We start from the raw sequence: 17,260 nt of genomic DNA, 5'->3' as shown, positions 1-17,260 counted from the left end.
TTTCCTTAACTATAAAATGGAGTTAATGATACTTACCTCATGAGTTATTAAAGATTAAATTAGATAAAGTATTCAAAATGCTTAACACAGTGCCTGGCATGTGAGGTGTACACAAAATAGGAAGGTTAGTATTATGCCAAGAACCTATAACTAATTAGTGTTTGTAGGAAGAGTAAAACATTTATTTTAGCACTCTTTTTTATTTTCTTTACAGTAAAAACATTTCTTCGGATATACCCACAGCTAAGAATTTATTTGCTTGAATCTTTTACTTATTTCTTTATATACATTAATCCTGTAATTTTTTCTTTACTTTGTACTAAACTTTGATCCTTTTTTAAAAGAAGATCTGTTTGAGGCTCTTTGGATTCTTACAGCAAACTTATAAACTACTAAAAAATTCAGGTTGCTACGTATGTGTTCAAAGAAGGAAGACGGAGGGCTCTTGAATAATATGAACCAATATTTTTGTTAGGATCGCATACATTTCAAGGGTTTTGCAATGAAGTAGGGGCATAAATGATTTGTGAATCAAATCTCACCATTTTTAGACTATACCAAGTGTCCCTGTTAGGATAATAGTAATACTTGGTTGCTTTGAGTATTTTTTAAAATTATGTTACTGTTCCGCACCCTGGCCTATGTTGTTATGTGATTAGCAGGGGTGGGCAAACTTTTTGACTTGAGGGCCACAATGGGTTCTTAAACTGGACTCAGAAGAAGGAGCTGCGGCCGTGTTTCCCGACGTTGCCATGTTAACACTGCTGCTGGTGAAGGAGCGGAGGGGAGAGCAAGAGAACCCTTCGGCTCCACGGACCAGATAGAACAGCCGAATGGGCCATATCCGGCCCGCGGGCCGTAGTATGCCCACGGCTGGATTAGAGCATTGGCCCATGCACCAAAGAGGTGCAGGTTTAATTCCCAGTCAAGGGTAGGGACCTGGGTTGCAGGTTCCATTCTGCGTGTGCGAGGCAACCAATCGATGTTTCTCTCTCACACTGATGTTTCTCTCTGTCTCTCTCTCTCCCTCTTCTTCCTCTCTTCCCTCCCTTCCACTGTCTCTAAAAAAAAAAGAAAAAAAATGGAAAAAATATCATTGGGTGAGGATTAACAGTAAATAAATAAATAAATAAATAAATATTCTGTTACAGTTTCTATAATGCTTGTGCTGAAAATTGCAGTTTTCATAACAGCACTGTTAATTTTATTTTGTCTATATTTTAATAATGCCATTGTATTCATTTTTTTACCTAACTACCCTTCTATAACATGAGGATAAAACTGCAGCATAATAAAAGTAAACATGCTACATTAAAGATCTCACATGGCCTTTTGCATGTCCTCTGGTCTCTTTGCTTTTAAAGCTAGGGGCGTAAACACTAAAATTCCTGAATGAATTAACACTTCGCCCCATCAATTTGATTGTGGTACTAATAGGTTGGCAGAGTACATTTCAGATTATGGTGATACAAATGCTTAATCTCTGAGCAAAACAATAAAATTCAAAAATATAACATTCCTTTGGGGGTAGGAGTTGCTTTTGAATGAGCTCAATTAAAAAAAATGCCAGCTGATTACTCCAAGAACACTGAAAATTAGACATCGCCAGAAGGAACGTGTAAAGGCTTTCTGATGGCTTGGATTAGAGACAACTGCTCCCACAAAGCCTATCAGAGCTAAATGAAATAAATGGAAGGAAGACGCAGGCTCAGTCTTTGTTCCAATAACTGCCGAATGTCATATTGGAATTCTCAACACAAACCAAATGGCTGGCAAGATCATCTGCATGCAAATGCAGAGCAAGTGACCCCTCCCCAGCTCAACAGCTATTTTGAGATAATTGAAGTCTACACTATAGGAAAGCAGTTTCTTTCCAGAATCATGTTGTCTTTTCACGAAAGCTGAACCTTCCATATGAGTGCTTAATGCCTACAAATATGTCACCTGTATAGTTTAACGGCTATTGCTTTAACTGGGTAGGTCAGAGGCTATTGACAGGCCGGGCAGAGGGATGCTGGTTTGGCCAATCCGGCGATCCTGCCTGCCACTTTGAATTGTGAGCAAGTGACAGAAAGAAGCAGGGACAGTTTGAAATTCATTCCAAGAAGGGTCCCCCTAGTGCCAGCAGCAGAATCCCATGTCTGAGGGGGTGCCAGCGTAGGTGTGGCAGCGGCAGAGCTGGGAGAGGTGTCCTAGCCAGGCTCTCCCTGCAGCATGGCCTTGGTTGTGGTTCTTGCTGCTGAACCTGCCTGCATTCCTGCCAGTTCACAGCAAACAAGGGAGCTTCCTCATGTGCTGCCAGCGGATCTCCTGGCTGAGGCGGAGGAGAGTGGCTCCCATGCTTGCACAAAAAACCCTGACAGACACGGAGGGCCTACCTCTGCACTGCTAGGTGTTGTCAGCACTGCTCCGATGAGTTATCTTACATATGAAAAGGAAAGGGGAATATACCCAGTTTTCCACATGTCTGTAAAATAAAAACCCTTGTAATTCTAAGGATTCACCAGATTAAAATGTTGTTTTAGAGATAGATTGGAGTAGTTAGAATTATTAAAGATTAATATTGTGGTTATGTTATATATCATATAATAAGTACAACAGAGGATTGGTTATTAAGAATAATGGAAATGTACTTGCAGCTCTTAAGAAAGACTTCCTTTATAAAGAATAAACAGAGATAAAAATGCATAAATGATCTACTCTAAGTGAAAATGACCTTTTAGAAATATGCAACAAGTAAACATCTTTGGGGGAGTGGGCATCATAGTATAATTATTAAGCACAGATCCGGGTTCCAATTCTGATTTGCCACTTTCTGGACATGTGATTTTAACCATTCTATATCTCACCCTCCTCATCTATAAAATGTGTATATTGATATCATGGTTCACAGGGCTAATGTGAGAATTAATTGAGGTACTGGATCTGGATATGAATCTGGGAGCACAGTACTAACACAAGTAAGAGTTTATAAATGATGGAGGCTCATTTGCCTGGTAAACCAGTTAGGCAGAGATACTTTACCCTCATTTCCATGTGTGGGTGCATACATGCGTGCACACCACCACCACTACTGGTCTTTCCTATATTCCTACACATAGATTTGTTGGAATTTATGTTGGAAAGGTTAACACAGCTCAGATTAACTCTCTGCCCACTGTTTGCCAGGGAAAAAATCTAATCATCTCTCTATGCCTCAGCACCCAGGGATCTCCTGGTGGGCACCGTGCTGCTGGCATTGTTATTTTCTGGCCTATGTCATCTTCAACGATAGGAAACACACACACAGAGAGAAACTCAATTTTATCCTCAGAGTAATGTTAGCAAATTCACTCTAGAATGAAACATGCTCATATGAGAGAGATGCCAATGGTTCTTGAATTAACACCATAGATAGCACAAAAAGATTCCTTTATAAAGAACAAGGAAACTTAATTCGTTAGGCTACAGAATAAAGGATTGACATCTAGCAAATCTAACTAGAATGAAAGAAGAGTTTAAGGCTAACTTTGGTAAAATTCAAACCAAAAAAAGAACACCACTATGTAACCCTGTGGCACCACTAAGTGTTGGTGAGTAACTTGCTGACTGATATTGCTTCTTTCTGGCTCTGCAGAGTGAAACTGAGAAGCAAAGACAAGTTACTCAGGCAGTGTGTAGGCACCAGTAAGTTTAAGAACCTACTTAGCTTCTGAGCTGTGTGTACATTACCTCTAAATAAATAACCTCCAGCTCAGTTGCTGTATTTTAAAATATAAATTGCATTTATTTTAAATAAAGTTGGTGATTTTGACCTTAAAAAATGACAATGAAAGCATTGATGAGGGAAACACTATTGAATTCTTCCCTGCCCCTTGCAGCTCTCCCCATCCCTTTCTTCCTTCACTGCTGCCGTTGACCACCCCTCTCCCCAGTCTTCACTAGACCAATAATTGGCTGATGAAAAGGCATCCTTGAACATAGATTTGAAAGTAGGGTCCATGGTCCAAAGCTGCACTTTTTTAAAATGTTCTTTTTCTTGACTTTAGAGAGAGACAGAAACATTGATGAGAGAGATATCAATTGGCTGCCTCCTGCATGCCCCCTACTGTGGATCAAGCCCTCAACCTGGACATGTGCCTGACTGGGAATTGAACCCAGGATCTCTTGGTCTATGAGATGACGCTCAATCCACTGAGCAACACTGGATGACCATTTTTAAAGAATTTATCTCAAATCTTCACATCCACCAACCTGGCCCAACCCACAGCAATCGCCCCTGCAGCACTGCTCCTGCCTCCTAACTGACCTCCCTGCTCTCTACTCAGGCGCCACCAGTTCTCTAGTCAACGTGCTGAGTAATCCTTTAAAAACATAGCCAAGCCCGGCTGGTGTTTCTATCTCTCTCCCTCTCCCTTCCTCTCGCTCTAAAATTAATAAAAACATATTTTTTAAAAAACATAAGCAAACCACTCACACTCCTTATGAAACTTTCAATCATTCACCTCTGCATTTAGAATCAATTCTAAAGCCCGTAAATGTGATCCACCAGGTGCCCCATAAGCTGTACTCAACCTCTCTATCCTCACCTCCAACCACTCTGCCCTTGACCACCGTGTGCTGACCCATCCAGCCTCCATTCTCTTCTTTAACAAGCCAAGGACTTCCTGACATAGGGCCTCAGTGTCATCTTTCCCTGTACACAGACAACCTTCTTCCCCCAGGTCATCTCTTAGGTACATCCTGTCAGCGCTCAGCTTAGAAGTCGCCACACCTGAGTACTCTCCATCCCATGACTCCATTTTCTTTTCTGTCAAGATGTTTTCTGAGAAAAATCTTGCATGTTTATTTCTGCCTCTGTCGTGTACCAACAGAATTCAGCTCCACGCAAGCAGGAACCAATCCAGCTTTGTTTATCAGTGTGACCAGTACCTCCAGTGGTATGTGACACCTGGTAGACATCATCGATAAATACTGGTTACCTGACTGAATAAATTAATGTTTGGTCTCCTTTTGAAACTCCAAAAGGTAGTGGTTTCTCCTACTCACCCATCATGCCCTTTCCAGAAAGTTCCTCTGACTTCCTAAGTAGTATTCTGCCAGGGAGAAAAAAAAAAAAAAGCAGGGCTAGAGTGTCTAGTTCTGCTGGTAAAAGGGACATACAGTGTTTCTGGCCTCTGCAAGCTCCTCTGGACTTCCCTTTACCAATAAGGCTTTCTGTGCTCTTCTCTGGACTCAGGAACCAACCATCCAGTGTTATGCCTCTAGATCAGACCATAAGTAACAACCTCATGTGGTACTACCACAGCCAAGCTTAGGCCAGAAAAGTTCCTCACCACACGTCAGGGCAACAGAGGTAACGAAGTGCAGTTTCAGGCTTCCTGCTCCAACAGAGAGCAAGGAGGCAGCTCATTAACCAAGGTTGAATTTAAGTGTAAAATGCCATTTTTTCACAGGAAGAAGTAGATGTGTTTTCTGTGAAGAATTCCAGACTGTGTTCTCACTCAGTCTTTTAATCCCTAAATGCAGAAAGTAAGCTTTGTAGAATACATACAGAAAAAGCTCTGTTTAACCCTAAGCTATTTAACATCTCAGTAGTTTAATAAGTGCCAAAGTCTCATTAAATCGTGTGTGTGTGTGTGTGTGCGCGCGTGTGTGTCTTTTTTGTGTGGAAGGCAAAGGGTGGCACCAGGAGCAATCACTGCCACACTGAATAGTCACCTTGAATCAGCTATGGAAAGACTGAAATTAGGAGGAGGGCAACAGTGACATCTAGTGTGGGTAAGAATGCCAATATGGGCAAACCAACACTCTTCCTATAGCTAAAGGGGGGATGTAACAGAGAAATGGATGGCCATTTACTAGGGTCAGAAAGTAAGAAAGTAATGATGAGGGCAAATATAAAATCAGAATGCAGATGTAATCGATGACTATAGAAAAAGAGACTGCTAAATGGCATTGCCACTGAATTTGCTCCCCAATTATACATCATCATGCACTTGCTCAACCCTCAAAGTCCCTAAACTGTTTCAGTCACCCATTGATTTCCCCCCTCCCCATTCCAAACCCTCCCATCGCCCTCTGGAATCAGCAAACTCTGCTTATACTCAACCTCTGCTTGGAGCACTTCTTCACCTCCTGTTTAAAGGGGTCTGTTTGAATGCCACCTGCTCTGGAGCCCTCTTGAGGAAAAGCTCTTCTGTTTGTCTCACCATGTACACCCACCCTCCCCAGCCTTGCTTCTTGTCACCTATCTCTTTCTCTCTCTTACAAAAGTTCCTGCTGCTTAGAGCTCCTGATAACTGGATAGATTACTCCATCCCCATGCTGGTTTCAATCATCTGCCAAACCCTTGCTCATTCACAACCACGTGCTGAATACTTTAACTCCTGGTTCACAAATTTCCCTAGACCAGTAGTCAGCAAACTGCAGCTCGTGAGCCACATGCGGCTCTTTGGCCCCTTGAGTGTGGCTCTTCCACAAAATACCACATGCGGGCGCGCATGGGCCACAAAATTTCAATCGCACTGTACATGCGCGCCCACACGTGGTATTTTGTGGAAGAGCCACACTCAAGGGGCCAAAGAGCCGCATGTGGCTCGCGAGCCGCAGTTTGCCGACCACTGGTCTAGACCATACTTGTATCATCATTTTCAGTGTCATCATTTTCTTCACCTATTGAATTCACTTCACTGCCCTCCTATCCAGTCCCTATAGTCAAGTTTCAAAATTTATTCCCTGTATTGAAAATGCCCTCAATTTCCTTATTTCTTTCTCCCAGCTCCAAACTGGTGAACAAGATAGCTTATCTATGCCTATGGTTAAGCAGTTAAACATTCCTAAATAACAATTATTTAACTCAGCTAACTGGTTTCACTTTAAACTCATGATTATAAACTTGAAGTAGAAGCTTACTACTGCCTGGCAATTCTACTGTGTTTTTCAAACAGTATTACTCCTAACTCACCAAGAACGATTTTATACATATTTCATCCTCACTCCAGTATAAAGGCCTCGCCTCATTACTCTTTGAAAGTAAGAAAGTCAATGACCTGCTTTACATTAGCGTCCGCACTCATTCCCCCCCACCTTTTTCCTCCTTCTATAAATGTCTAATTCCCCCTTGTGTGCTCAGGTTCCTAGCTTTTCTCTCACCTCCTCATAGGCATCAACTCTTCCCCCATCTATAACAATTCCCTTTCTACTGAATCAGTTCGATCTTTATACAAATACACTGCATTATCATGGATCTAAACACACACACACACACACCATTGTTCTCCATAACCTTGGCTCTGAACGCAGCGAATGCCTTTCTTTTCCATCATCCAACTTGGCCACTTATGAAATGGTCATTGAAGAATATGCTTGCCCTGGTCCACCTTTGGACATTGACCCTGCCTCCTACCTTTAGAGATTTGGGGATTCAAGAATTATTTTGTCTTAATGCTTATAGTTTAGTTTTTTAGAATACAACTTACTCTCAAAAATTTTTTTCCAGTTAGCTCTGCATGCCATTTGACACATTCATAATTATTTCAAAACATGCTTCTCTTTCCAGCTCTTCCCCCTCTCTTTCATTAAAATTTTAGCTCCATGAGATCAACTCTGAATTTGCCATTTACATTTGCCATAATACCAAGCTCAGTGCCAGGGGTACGGTAGGAACCAGTAAATAGTTGTTAAATGAATAATTAAAAGAGCCTTACCTAAGCTGTGCATGACAATTCTGCTTTCACATTTGACTTCCCTTAACTATTTCACTTTCCTATCTTCTCTGTAAAAATGCTCTAACCTGCTGGCCCCAGTCTAAGTGACCTCTAATTCTAGTATTCTATTTCCTCCTTTGTAAATTCTCACTTTCCTCCCTCTACTACCTTTTGGACTCTGAGAAGGTGCTGAATAGTACTAAATAATATTCTTCAGCAGTTTCCCTTAAAACAGTATTAGCTTTCTCTAATTCTAGAGCATTGGTTTTCGATCTTGGCTGTTCATCAGAATCAGCTGGAGAGCTTTTGAAACTCGGCACACCAACCACACAGCAAACCTAATGGTGGGGCCCAGAAATCAGTAATTTGTACAGTTCCCTAGGTTATTTCATGATTGAGCACCACTGTTCCAGAGTAAGTGTTCTCTTCATCTCCTTCTTTCCTCCAGAACTCTGCATACTAATACTGATTGCTCAACCTATGGATCTACCATCACTCCAAACAGCAAATCAACAAGTATTGAGTTCCATAAGTACTCACATCTGTCGCTAATTTTACTTCCTCCTCGCTCTTTTTCTCCCTCCCAGCTGCATCTCTACTCACAGCACCAAATTTTTATCTTAACAATGGCACTTGAAATTTCTTTTAGATTTGATTCCATGGCTTCTCTGCTTGATCCTAAAATTTTCCCGTCCAGCACATGTGTTCATTCTCTCTTGCTTTCACTTATTCTCACCCATCTATCTTTGTGGGGTTTTTTATTTAAAAAAGGAATATATAGAGTTTTAGTTACTCAGCTTGTCTTTGCTGTGTGCCCTGTCCATCAGTCTGCCTTGACTATTGTTTATGTTGTGTGTGTGTATGTGTGTGTGTGTACGTGTGTGTGTGTGTTTAGTGCCATTTCTGATTGTCATATTCCCCTGAAAATATCTTTCTAAATATGTAAGTAGAATGTGAAACTCGTATAGGGCCTGAAGCTGGGGCTGGAACGTGGTGTTCTGTTCAGCTGGCACTTTAACTTCCTCTGTAGATTCCATCATACTCAGAACAAGCTGTAGGACACCTACCTGATTCTGGAAATGTTTCTGGTCCAGAGTATAGTTTGTGTCCGGTCACAGGTACATGCAGTAGTTGTCAACCCAGACCAAGCTAGAGGCAAGAAGTTAGCAGCAGAAGCAACCAGGATCAGACAAAAAAGGGATATTTACTAACCTACTCAACAAATGCTTGTTGATTTCCTAAACTGCCCTCGCAAGGCAATGGAATTAAGATCAAGGACAAGTGAAGAAGGTAAGTATACTAAAATAGTGGAAGTGCTATTAAAAAATTGGAATGTACATTGAGTAAAACATGACATAAAAGATTGTCTGAATAGGTCCCCAAATTCATGGGGAGACAGGAAATAGAAATAATAAAATTAAACTAAATATATGGAAAAAAGTTGCAACGGTTAATTGACCAAAAAATGCAATGGAGTGGTTTGAAAGTAGTGTGCTTCCTTTCCATCTAAACATCTGGTCACATCTTACAGAGATGCTGGAAATTTCTTCACCTAGAGATGAAGACAACCAAGGTCTCATTGAGTTCTTACTCCCCTACTCCTCTTTCTGAATCCTGGAGTTCAGGATAGAGAGTTAAAAATAGAATCAGGTAGGTAGATAAAGATACTATGCATACAAAATGAGAGCCAGAGGGAGAGAGAGATGACAGTCTCTGCTTAATACAGATTTTGAAATTTTAAAAGGCAATTTTGCTATTAGTGAAATCGATGTAGTCAAATGGAACGATTTCACTCATAAATTCTTTCCATATATACTATCTTAAAATAACTTGAAGACTTTCTCATGATGGAGACCAATGGCTGTCATATTAACTCATACAAATACCTTAGACATTTTTAGCAATTGTGATAAGCTGTATTTAAAGAAACCCAATTAGCTCCATAGACTCCTTTCATTTCAGTACCTTCATCACTTTGTTAATCTAATAACTTGTCTAAATGTCCTCCTCAGTCTATTTCCCATTGCACTGTTTTATACTCTGGGATCCACATTTTATAGGCCTCCCAAAACTGTCTCATCATTTCAGATTACATCTCTAATAATACCTTTGATTATGTTTTAAACACCTTAATCTACTCTATAGTATTGTATTGGTCATGCTAGCAGAATGTAATCAGAAAGCACAAATCCCATAACATTCTATAACACCAATGAAGAACGGGTTAATGATTTTTCAGCTGCATTTCTTTCTGGTGAATATGCCACAGATGAATATTTTCCAAAATGGATATGAATGATTTTAGATGAGTGCTCCTTAAGTGCCGCTGTGTATTAGTCATGCAAAGATCATTAAGGAGTATGAGAGGTAGACTTGCACATTTCATCCAAGACATAGATTCTCATCGTGGATTGTTAATGTCAGAGTTTCCAGGTGAGACTCTGCTGGTAACAATTATTAAGGTAACTAAAATATTAAGTGGTTCATTTTATTCCATATACATTTCCAAATTATTCAGAAAAAGAGAGGGTTTTTCTGCATGAGTTCTAGGGGGTGTCAAAGAATACAGGGTAAATAAAATGATAAAAATTCCAAAATCAGTTGATGAAATGGAAATTATCTTTTATTAAAATTTAACGATACCTTACATTGAGACTGGTAGAAGGGGTGGAGTTACAGAATATGCTGGTTCCACATGCTGGGTAAAAATTGGGAGGGATACCCTGGCTATAAAGATCCCCTCTGAGGAACAAGCGGTCTTAGCCTCACACTAGGCCCCCAGCCCAGGGTTCCAATGCCAGGAAGATAAGTCCTCGTAACTTCTAGATATAAAAACCAGTGGGGATTGTGGCTGAATGAGACAGAGGGCTGCTGCCGTCCCAGGCAGTTCTCTTAAAGGGCCCACACACAGACTCACTCAGACTTACTCCCTCTGAGCTCCAGCACTGGAACAGTAGCTCAAAAGATACTGAGGACATACGAGGAGGAACTGAAATTTCTGGCATCATGACAAGAGCTGGAGGGGCAGCTTTCTGTCAGATAAAAGTGCTGGCAGAGGACATTGTTCCTTTTCTAAGACATCCCTGCCCACTACAGAGCCAGCAAGAGGGCACCATATCTGACTCTATCAACCTGGCTCACACTGTTTGCCCCACCCTAGTCATGCTCTATGATCCTGCCCCACCAACTTGCTGGCTGTTTCCAGTAGCTTTTCTATATGAATGGCCTGTCTTGGCTCATGCTTGAGACTCTCCTAAAGTCTCCCAAACAAGCAGCATATTTGGCTTCAACATGACCTGTACTTCTTGCTAAGTGGTCCCAATTCTGGCACTAATGGCAACTGGCCTTGGTTCACAGCTTGGCCTCACCTGGGCACCTCCAAGCCCAGCACAAGTAGCAGCCATCTGCAGATCCCAGCCATCAAGCCAGGTGACCCTGGGAAGAACACAAGCAACAGCTGACCTTGGCCTGCACCTCCTGGAAGGCTCCATAGCCAGCACACCTAGTGGACAGCTTCAGACCACATTGAAGCACCACCCAACCACATCCACAAGTGACACAATCAAGGGGCATACTCAGCAGACACCAGAGCCCTGTTGAAGTAAGTCCTGCTCCATGTGGTAGGCCTCAACAAAGCTAATCCTCCATGGTGGTTGCAGCTAGTCCTTTCAGCAAATAGGCCTGGGGATAAATCTCTCCCACTGATGTGCCAACATCAATTAAGGCTCAACTACAACAGGAGGGTGTACACAGCCCACACTGGGGGAGGGGGGAGGGAGTGAGCATATCTGGAATGCCCAGCTTGAGCGAATGAGGAGGCTGTGCCACTTAACCCTACAGGACACCTACTAAATTAGGCCACTCTACCAAATATGGGAGATGTAGCAGCTCCACCTAATACATAGAGACAAACACAAGGCTGCCAAAATGAGGAAACAAATAAACATGTCCTAAATGAAATAACAGAACAAAACCCCAGAAAAAAACTAAAATAAAATGGAGACAAGCAATCTACTAGATGCACAGTTCAAAACACTAATTGTAAGGATACTCAATGAACTTAGAGTAGATGAGCTTAAAAAGAACTTCAACATATGGAAACCATAACAAATAACCAGTTAGAAATTAAGGATACACTAACTGAAATGAAGAATAATTTATAGAAAATCAACAGTAGAGTAGATGAAGCCAAGAATCAAATCAATAATTTGGTATATAAGGAAGCAAAAAACACCCAATCAGAACAGCAAAAAAGAAAAAAGAATCCAAAAAATGAGGATAGTGTAAGATGCCTCTGGGACAACTTCAAGTATACCAACATTGGCATCATGGTGGTGATGGAAAAAGAGAGATTGCAAAAAATTGAAAATCCATTTTTAAAAATGATAGAAAACTTCCCTAATCTGATTAAGGAAATAGACATATAAATCCAGGAAGTACAGAGTCCCAAACAAGATGAACCCCAAGAAGCCCACACCAAGAATATCATAATTAAAATGCAAAAGTTTAAAGACAGCTTAGAATCTTAGAAGTAGCAAGAGAGAAGCAGTTAGTTACCTACAAGGGAGCTCCCATAAGACTGTCAGCTGATTTCTCAACAGAAGCTTTGCAGGAAAGAAATATTCAAAATGATGTTTTCAAAAGCAAGGAACTACAACCAAGATTACCCAATCCAGCAAAGCTATCTCTTAGAATCAAAGGACATATAAAGTGCTTCTTTGACAAGAAAAAGTTAAGGAGTTCATCACCACCAAACCAGTATTACATGAAATGTTAAAGGGTTTGATTTAAGAACAAACAGAAAAAAAAGATTAAAAATATGAACAATAAAATGACAATAAATACATATCTATCAATTGAGCCTAAAATAACATAAACAAATAAGCAGAACAGAAACAGACTCAAAGATACAGTGAATATTATGACACTTGCCAGATGGGAAAGGGGTTGAGGGATTGGGTGAAAAAGGTGAAGAGGTTATTAAGAAGTGCAAATTGGTAGTAATGGAATAGTCATGGGGATGTAAAGTACAGCATAGGGAATATAGTTAATAATATTCTAATAGCCATATATGGTATCAGATGGGTATGAAACTTATCCGGATGATCACTTAGTAATTTATATAATACCTAATCACTGGAGTGTATAACTGAAACTAATATATGTCAATTATCATTTAAAATTTAAAAATGATTTAAAAAATTTTAACAATATTTAACATGTCTATTTACAGGCAGAAAGTGCATTCCTGCCCAAGAACCACACTAGTTCTTTAGGGAAACATAAATCCTTGAGTGTCTTGAATGCTTAAATGGCAGTAGATAACTGTAGGTTTTTCTTTATTTTGATACTTATGTCGGATGTCAAATACTGGTTTATGAGCATATAGGTATAGTTAACCTTGAGATGACATCCAATGCCTCCTCAAATATTTATATGATAAATGGGAAACACTTCACAATCTCTTTCAAATATGTTGGGTAATGGGTCATTTTAGGTTTTTGTTGGTATATCAATTGCTTGAAAGAGTTTTGAGATTAATCATGTAGAGATCTGAGCAATGTTCTGGCTGCAGAAAGATGGAGCAGGTGTGGACCAGTGATTTGAGCAAAAGCCCTAAAAGCTTTTCTAAGAAATAATACTTTTTCTCAATATTAAGACTCACATAGCCATTTCCTTTGAGCAAATCATTGAACTTCACTTTTTTATCCATAGAGTGAGAAGCTACTACTACTTCACTTTTTTATCCATAGAGTGATGGCAAGGCTGCTAATGGCACTTAATAAGGTTCTTTGAAAAAGCTAATACAATTTGCTTGAAATATAATACAGCAATTTGAATTTAAAGAATTTCTTTTTCTCCGGAGTAATTCCAGTTTCTGACTACTCTTAGCAAGTGTAGTAAATTATTCTGTCACTAGGCAAAACTAGCCAGCAAAGGGTGAAAAGTTGCTATCAGCATCTTAATGCTGCACAAAAAGAAACCCAAGCTACTGCTATAAAATAGCAAATTCTTTTATCTGGTTAAGATACATGTAAGGTAGCAAATAAATGTAATATTAAGCCTCATTGTTAAATGAGTTCTTAAATTGAGTAGAAATATCTATGTAAGAAAAGAATTCAATAGTGTCTATTGTAATTACTATTATGTTTTTAGAATCTAAAGCTTTATATTAAAAGCTATAATTAATTTTTTAAAAAATTAAATCACATTATAAACAAAAGTACCTTTTCTCTCAGCAGAATAAAAATGATTTTCATTTCCTGACAAAAGTATGATTTCTCTGAGAGTTTTTTCTTTACCTTTTAAATGTATTAATCTCTCTTGTGTATAATCAAGTAAAAAGTCTCCCAAGGCTACTCAAAGATGACATAAACCAGCCCTACATATCACACCCTCATTAAATGAGCTAGAGGAAAAGTAGCGGGGGACACACCCATCATAAGTGTACTCAGGCCAACCAGGAGTGGGAAAATACAACTTCTCTATCACATCTGACACATTTTCACTGAATAAGATGTCCCATTCCTATTAAGTCCTATACAAGAGTATAATTGTAAATATAATTATCCTATTAATTAGGATGTTAATCCCTAAGAAAATGAAAAGACAGGTCCAGGAATCCTTAAGAAATCCAAAATACACACATATGCACACACACATGCGTATACACATACGTACATACACACACACACACTCAGGTTTGAGATCCATTTTGAATTCTTTGAAGTACTCTTTTTTTCTTTTCTGCTTTTACTTTTAGGAGATTTATTTTATGCTGAATTTACTCCCGAGCTATAAGTTTTCATATCTTCAGTTTCTTGTGGGATATCTTTTTCTTCTGCACAACCTCCTCTTCTGGTTTAGAAACAATCTGCTCCTTTTCAGTAAGGATCATCTCAATGTGGCAGGGAGAGCTCATGGATGGGTTAGTCCGCCCTGAGCTCTGTAGGTTCTGTGCCGCATCACCTGAGTGTGCTCAATGACCACAGAGTCTGCAACTAAAGCCTCGAGTTCAGCATTGCTCTCTGCGTTTTTAAGCACTGCAGCAAAAATTCAGCCCTCTTTTTGGGCCACCGACCCTGTGTCCAGCCCCACAGCTTCACCTGGGCACACCTACCAACTCCACCATTGTACAGATGGAATGGCACACACTGCTTCTTTAAAGTGGCACCCTTCAGATACTTGGCGGCTTTCCCAATATGCATACCCTTGATGGCCTGGACAGTTTCAGGAGTGTTCTTAAAGCAAACAGGAAGATTTGCGACTCTGGCTTTGCATGATTTTGTGGGGTTTTCTGAGTCTCGTAAATAGCGAACCATTTTCAGAGGTCACCTATGACCGCTTTGTGATGTACTCTTTTCTGGGCTCTCCAGTGAGAATTGACCTCATTTCACCCCTCCACGTTCCTTACCTTACCTCTTGGTTTCTTGTTCTTGCTCTGTTGGGGCTCTGTAATTATTTGCTTGCATGTGTAACTCCACCTTTAGACACGGAGGGCTGAACTACATCTAATTCCTCTTTGAATTCCCAGGGCTTTGCTCAGTTTTCAGTAGGTAGTGGGTTCTCAACAAATGTTTACAAAACACATGAATGAATCGGGACTGAGCTGGGTAAGAAGTCACCGATTGCATGGGAGCAGTTTAAAGAGTGAAGTTGGGTTTTGAAAGGTAAAGTAGGAATGTTATGGTGCTTTAGATAATTATCAAGTGGTTTAGCTTACCACATTTTACTTTATTAATTTTAATAGTTTGAAGTTGCACATTAAAATTTCTCTATACGTATCTGAATTTAATCATGTAGATAGGAGAAGGAAAGGAGGACATAGAAAGCCAAGTCAGAGAAGAGAAGGTGCTGCAGTTTCATCTATAAATGCCTGTAGATAGATTATAATAGTGACTAGTTCACAAGAAATTAAATATAAAAATGATTGATTCAAAAATTCATCATTAATTTAGTCATTTATGACTAAAATCAAAGCAAGAAGCTAGAAAAATATGTTCAGAATTAACTACAGAGAAATAAATTGGTTGCACTCAAAGAAAAGTGAAGAGGAATCCAAATAGAAGAATCCTCTTGGATTTAAGGCAAAAAGAAAAAAAATTACCATTAACTCTAACGATACAAAATTATGCTTTTGATACTTTAAAATAGAATTTTAAAGTGTTTTATACCACTAGATTCCATACACCAAAAAGAAGGTTCATAATTTAGCATATTACATGTGCAGTAAGTACATTTCCCTGGAATATCTGCATGGCATGTGCAATGTTTTCCTATTCAGATAAATCAACTTGTTCAGAGAAATTCAACAGTTTCCAACTAGTATTTTCTCCTGAATCTTGCTTTAAGTGTTGCCTCAATAATTCTTTATTTTATGAACTTTTACTAATCAAATTATTATTCATATTGAAAACATAACAGTTAATGAAATATCCATTTGCTGCTATAAATTAATGGTTACTAAGTAACATTTAATTTGTAGTACTAAAATTAAATTACAGAAGGAATATATTTAATTAAAGAAAACATTGTAATTGTATTACTCTAGTTCTCTTGAAAATAGCCAACTCGTTTCTATAATCTAAGATTTCCTCCTTTGTTTTATCATTTTTTTGCCATGTGCAACTTAATTTGCCATTATTTACGTATACATGAGCCAAACTAAAATGAATTTTCTACACAATACTCCAGAGTGATTAAGGCATGGCAAACAATGCTATTGACCTTGGAAATGGTACAGAAGAGTGTCATAAAACATGTACCTATAACACCTAATCTTACCTGGCATTAGCATAACTTAGTTTAGCTAACCCTGTCCCAATGAATGTGAGGAGCTTGGTATTAGTCTACCCCCAGGATGTTGATTCTTAGGCTAAAATTCACACTGACTCATGAAAGCTGAGGCTCGCTAGTGAACCATGGACCATTCTCTCGGGTGTGTAAAATACAACTTAGTTGTCTTAAAGGTATCACTCTAAAATAGTCCCAACATTGTTTTGGCAAATTAGTATTAGCTCATTTGCATGTCAAATGTGCTAATCGTGTCAAGTTCACCTTATTTACTTCGTGGATTTACTAAAAAAACATGCTACATGTGTACTACCTCAAAATGCATGGTCAAATCACAAACAGGGTGCTGAATATCCTCCATTTTCCTTGCACATATATTCTTTTTTTTTAAATTGTTTTATTGTTTAAAGTATTACAAAGGGTATTACACATGTGTCCTTTCCCCCCCCACCCCCCCCGCCCCAACCGAAGGACTTGTAGGCATGCATATAGGCATAACCAATGGGCATAAGACACTGGGGGTGGGGGAGGCACATATATTCTTGGTCCTTCTCCATCATGTTCTGCGCCTGGGAAGCTGACCTCGGTGCCTTGCCTTCTGGATTCTGCTTGAGTTTGACTAATGAGAAGCAGCAGTAGCTGGTCAGGTGATTGAAGGGAAGAGAGATGAGGGTATGCATTGCATTCCCTGGTCTCCTCTCTGCCACAGCTCCTGCCTGGTCCTTCTCTGCTTCAGCTACAGCTCTCTCAGGATTCCGTAACTACTTTTTCTGCTTGCC

The 17,260-nt window shown here is 39.5% G+C and overlaps 1 pseudogene across 1 annotated transcript; it reads right to left on the bottom strand.

Moving 5' to 3' along the window:
• Positions 1-14,472: 14,472 nt before the first annotated feature.
• LOC308520980 (large ribosomal subunit protein uL22-like) lies at positions 14,473-15,010 on the bottom strand (annotated as a pseudogene). Its single transcript has one exon. The product of its transcript is annotated as a large ribosomal subunit protein uL22-like (transcript).
• Between the last annotated feature and the right edge of the window lie 2,250 nt (positions 15,011-17,260).

Source organism: Myotis nattereri (genome assembly GCF_964212035.1).
Source record: "Myotis nattereri genome assembly, chromosome: 6".
Taxonomy (NCBI): Eukaryota; Metazoa; Chordata; class Mammalia; order Chiroptera; family Vespertilionidae; genus Myotis; species Myotis nattereri.
Note: the sequence above shows the minus strand (reverse complement) of the source record. Positions and strands in the feature narration are given on the sequence as shown.